Genomic DNA, 6,000 nt, shown 5'->3' on the forward strand with positions numbered 1-6,000 from the left:
TGCTCCAAGTCGGGCTTGCGATCTTCGGCCACGACCCATAAGACAGAAATTACCAGTGTGGGGTACGACCCATATTGGAGGCGAGCTTTTAAGCTGCTTTTCACTAGTGAACACACTATATTCACCTCTACTTAGGACCTTATAGGCTTGTACCTCTTCTTCAGGGATGAGCGAAGGATCATAGATCTCACTATCTAAATCCTCTATGGCTATCGATAAAGGCTTCTGATACGAGGTAGGACCAGAGTAGGGGGAACGTGGTTCTCGAATGGGGTGGAAACCCAGTGCGCTTCGAAACATTGTTTGAAATGCTCGAGCTGACCCTTGGGAACTATACGGTAGCACCAGATATGGAATTCCCTTATCCGTAGTATGTGGCATCAACCCACACACCCAACAATTAGTAGTGTTAACCACTAACTGATGCTGATGGAGGAGCTGGATAAAGGAATTGTTGCGGAATTCTACACGTCTAGCCTGCTCGTGTTCCGGTAACATGTGAAAGGAATGGGGAGAAACAGTCGAGGTAAGATTAGGGTAAGGAGTAGGAGTAGGTGTAGCAGGTAAGAAATACGACATCGTGTAATACACCCCACCCGCCAGTAGTGCAGAAGCAGTCAAAAACATTACAAACAATTGAAACATGAAACATTTAGTACGACTAAGTTGCTGCAGCTTGAATCTATAGACTTGAGCTCCCTCCAAATCATTCAGCTTCGAGAATGCCATTCCCTACGACCGTCCGCAACGTTTCTTGACGCACTTCGTTCTGTGCAGCAATAGTCAATCCCCAGGAGTTCCTAGGAACCGACGGCCTTTAACCTAGCGTCAAGACCTACTGTCCAGAAGGAAGTACGCGCGCGGCCCTACGGCCTTCAATACACAATATGTTTATACAAGCACAAAGTCTCTCAGCTGTGGAAGTAAAAAGATTGCAAGGAAGGAAACTCAATGTATATATATATACACAATTCACAGTGATACGAATGTTCAAAACTGATCACGGGAAACGAGGATAATGCAGTTGTCAGTTTCAACAAAGCAAGGAAAATTTTATTTGTCCTTAGTACGAGATCGCAGAGAATATCGGTGTTTCCCGGGACGTGCCTGCTCGTCGAACAAAGGATCCGTTGAAGAGACAGCGTCCTGCTGATCAGTTGATGGTCTTGAGTCTTTTGCTGACAATCTTTCAACAGTGGCTTTCTGCTGCGCTGAGGATTCTCCAACAGGCTGTGCGTCGCTGAAAGGCACAAACGCCGGCAATGTTTCTGTTTCTGTTGACGCAATGCCTTTCCTTACCCACGGGTCTGCCGACAAAGGGATAGGGACTCGCTTGGTGTGCGTAGCATGCACCCAATTTTTACGCCCCTCAAGACGGACGGCAGTCCTCGTGGCCAGGAGCACCTGGTAAGGTCCAGTAAATCTTGGGTCCAGATTATTCTTGCGTGAAAAGTTGCGAGTTACCACCCAGTCTCCGGGCTGGAGCTGGTGGCCTGGACCCTCCGTCTGCGTCGGCAATGCGTCGTAAACCTGTTGGTGAATTAACCTCAGTTTAACAGTCAAGTCATGTAAATAGTCTATCAGCATTGGATACTCAAGATCAGAAAACATTCCTGGCCTAGGAACCCCCCACACATTCGCAGGGCGGCCGAACACTATTTCATAGGGACTAAGCCCTACTCGGGAGTGTACAGTCGCCCTAGTTGACAGTAAGGCTAAGGGTAAAGCGTCAGGCCACGAAAGACCAGTCGTAGCCTGAATCTTTGCTAACTTTAGTTTAAGGGTGCCGTTATACCCCTCAACTAATCCAGCTGACTGGGGATGATTGGCGCTGTGGAATTTCTGATTAATTCCAAGGCCCTTACATACACTCTTCATCACACTTCCAACAAACTCACTTCCGTTATCTGACCACACGACTCTAGGCATTCCATACCGAGGAAAATATTCCTTCAGTAGGATTTTCGCAGTAGACAAAGCAGTATTGTCTTTAAGAGGATAGGCCTCGATCCATCGGGAGAATGCGCAAACCACAACTAAAACGTATTTCAGGTTATTGCATCGCTCCATATGGATGAAGTCCAATTGAATCACCTCAAAGGGATACGAAGGAGGAGCAAAACTGCCAGGGGGAGTTGGGGTTCCTTTGCCAGGATTGTACATTATACACACCATACAATTCTTCACCAGACGTTCAGCACATTTCGTAATACCATCATTCTTCCATACGGCAGCCAGCAACTTACAAATACCTTTCGCGCTAATATGTGCTAACCCATGTGCCATTGTCACAACAGCCAGCACATACGCATCAGGCAACATCCATCTTTTCTGATCCGACAAATCAATCCAACAACCATTCGCATCCAACTTTCCCGTACTTTCTTTCCACTTCGTCTTTTCAATCTCAGTGGCCTCATTCTGAATTGTTTTCACGCTTTCAATAGTGTCTTCACACATACTCGATTCTGTAGGCCACCTAACCAAACTCGTCACATACATTCGAGTGCTAAGGTTCCGGGCAGTCTCCTTAGCAGTCTCATCCGCAAACGCATTACCACGACCAACATCATCCGTCACTTTACGATGCGCACTACACTTAACAATCGCAACTTGTGTAGGCAAAGTCAATGCATCCAAAAGATCGTTCACAAGCTGGCCATGCTGTATCTTCGTACCGTGCGATGTCAAAAAACCACGCTCTCTCCACAATCGTCCAAAACTATGAGCTACACCAAAAGCGTATTGACTATCAGTGTACACATTCACACGTTTCCCTTTCGCCAACACACATGCTCTGGTAAGAGCAATCAACTCCGCAGCTTGGGCAGAATTCTGATTCAACCTTGCAGTTTCAACAACAGTGTTCAACGTTACAACAGCATAAGCAGTAGTCACATCGCCATTCGGCAACTTAAAACATGACCCATCCACATACAGAGTGCCATCCGGATCTTCCAATGGGGTGTTTTTAAGGTCCACTCGACCTTTCGTTTCCTCTTCAGTCCTCAAGTAGCAGTCATGTTCTGCTACTTCATCTGACCCTGCACTAATTGGTAACAAAGTTGCCGGATTTAGGACATTACAACGTTTTATCTGAATATGGCTTGCCAAGAGCGTCAATTCGTACCCAGACAACCTCGCACTCGTCAAATGCTGAGTTTTCGTTCGATTCAAAAGAGTATCGACTGCATGCGGAACCATCACCGTAAGCATATTATCCATGACCAATCCTGCTGATTGTCGGATGGAGACCGCAGCTGCCGCAGTTGCTCTCAAACAACTCGGCAATGCTCTAGCTACTGGGTCTAAGGTCGAGGAAAAATATGCACATGGACGCTGCTTACCACCAAAAGGTTGCGTTAAGACACTCAAAGCACAACCTTCTCTCTCGTGAACATATAACGTGAACGGCTTACCGTAGTCAGGGGTACCTAACACAGGAGCCGAACACAATGAATCACGTAGTTCAGAAAAACTGTTCTGACATTCTTCCGTCCATGGTAAAGGAGTTGAAACATCCTTACACGTAAGAGCCACCAATGGTTTCGCTAGCAATGAAAAATTAGGAATCCATTGCCTGCAGTACGACGTGATACCTAGAAAGGCACGCACATCTCTTTGGGTTTGCGGCACAGCCATTCGCGCAATCGCTGCAATTCTCTCTGGGGTCAATTTCCTTCCCTCCTTTGACAATAAGTGACCTAGATAGGTTACTTCTTGACAACAATATTGGAGTTTAGAAGGTGACACCTTGTGATTTAATTCACAGAGATGTTGCAGCAACGACACCGTAGCAATTTTGCAAATGTCCTGAGTATCAGCAGCCACCAATAAGTCATCGACGTATTGGATTAAAGCCGCACCAACTGGCAACCTAAACGCATCCAGTTGACTCTTCAAGGCTTGGCTGTAAATAGATGGACTTTCACAGTAGCCCTGAGGAGCGCGTTTGAACCGGAAGCTACGTCCACCGAGAGAGAAACCGAAAAGGTCCCTGCTCTCTTCGGCAATCGGGATGCTGAAAAACGCATTTTTCAAGTCAATCACCGAAAACCACGATGCAGTAGCTGGAATCAGAGTCAGTAGCGCCGTGATGTCAGGCACAACAGGAAATTGAGGAACCACGATTTTATTTACCTCCCGTAAATCGATAACAAAACGATAAACAGGCGGTTTTGTAGGATCTGTACGTTTAAGAATGGGCAGTACAGGGCTATTGCACACGTTCCCCCGAGTCTCTTCAATAACATCTTTCTCGATCAGATCATAGATGATCGCCAACAGTGCTCGTTCACCATCAAGGGAGATACGATATTGGGGAATACGTGGCAATCGCACATTGGATTTCAACTGAACAACATAAGGGGAGATATTAAGCAGGCCCACGTCATTTGGACTTGTTGCCCACAAAGACGCAGGAAGAGAACTCAATTCCGGTGGGAGCTTATCGAGGGACAAATACATGGGAGAGACAACCCTCTCTCCTAACGTAAGCTTTACACCCGCAGGAGAACAGTACAAAGTTGCATACAAACGTTTAAGCAAATCCAGGCCCAAAAGATTCTCACCACAACCAGTAGTCAAAATCAACGGAGCTTGGAGCTCACGTGGCCCAATTTGAAGGGGCAAAGGGCGTGAAACTGGATTGCTAACAGGGGCGCCAGAGAATCCAACGGAAACATTTGTTAAGCCAGACAAAGGTGCGCCAGGGAGTTTCGAATGCATGATAGAACTTTTCGCTGCACCAGTGTCCAACAGAAAAGGCTCAACGACGCCCGATGTAGCAACTGCGACGTAAGGCCCTCTCTGATCAACCGGAACTGATACCACTCCCTCTCCTTGTCCATGGCTGTCCTAGTAATTACTGTCGTCAGTTCCCTGATCGACGTAATAATCGTCTACATTATACTGCGCAGATCGTCCTTGCGATGATCCACGTTGATCGAAACAGTTATTAGAATTTGATGAGGTGTCTAAACGATCATTTTGAGCACCACGACCTCTACCACGTGATGCGTGCTGTGAACCACCACGGCCTCCTTTAGACGAGTTACCACTAGTACGTTCATTCAAAGCAGGACAATTGAATTTAATGTGTCCTTCCTGTCTACAATAAGCACATTGATTGTATCCTAACGAGGATCTTTGGAAGGAGGAATCATTACGGGTTTGAGATCTGTTCGATTGCGACTGTGATCTATTCTGTTGGGGCGCATTCTGATTAGAACGCGGCGGATACGCTTGTTGCAACAACACTTTAGTTTTCAGCTCTTTCGTCTTTTTGTCAGCACGGTCATTCTCCTCTTTTTCCCTATTCTCATAATATTGTGCCGTAGCCAATATCTGAGCTGAGGTAGAAACGGCCCATGCACTCTCCGAATTCTTTAATTTATTGCTCAAATCGGGCAATAAGTTCGACACAAATTTATCCACAAACAACCTCTGTCCACCCTCAGTACCCATATCCTGTCCACTGTGGTCAATGAATGCTTCCTCAAACCTCGTAAAGAAGTCCGAGACACTCTCGTCTGTCTTTTGTTTGCAAGCTGATAACTTGTCCCAGTTTACCCTCATAGCTGGCATAAGAGTCTTCATTAATGTAATGATTCGCTGGGGAAGAGCAGCAATCAACTGCTCAGGCTTTGCACCACCAACTTGCAACCCATCCGCCGCTATAAGGGCCGCCCAATCACCGCCTAATTCATTTGCGTGATCTTGGTGACGAATCTTAGCCCATACCGGTTGCGGCACGACATTACCAAACAACATATCGATATCAGCAAGATTCATTATCGTAGCATCTACGAGCTGCGACAATTCTTTGTAATACCCTGCAGGATTCTTGCGAGGGTCAGGCAAAGACTGCTTCACCTGTAACACTTCCGATCTTTTCCATGGGAGATGTATCCATACTCTCTGGAAATGCGGCGGAACAATAGGAATAGCAGTAGCATCGCCTGGCATCCACACTGGTGGAACTTCCCGCATAGGGTATTG

The sequence above is a fragment of the Lissotriton vulgaris genome, chromosome 11, assembly GCF_964263255.1.
Source record: "Lissotriton vulgaris chromosome 11, aLisVul1.2, whole genome shotgun sequence".
Taxonomy (NCBI): domain Eukaryota; kingdom Metazoa; phylum Chordata; class Amphibia; order Caudata; family Salamandridae; genus Lissotriton; species Lissotriton vulgaris.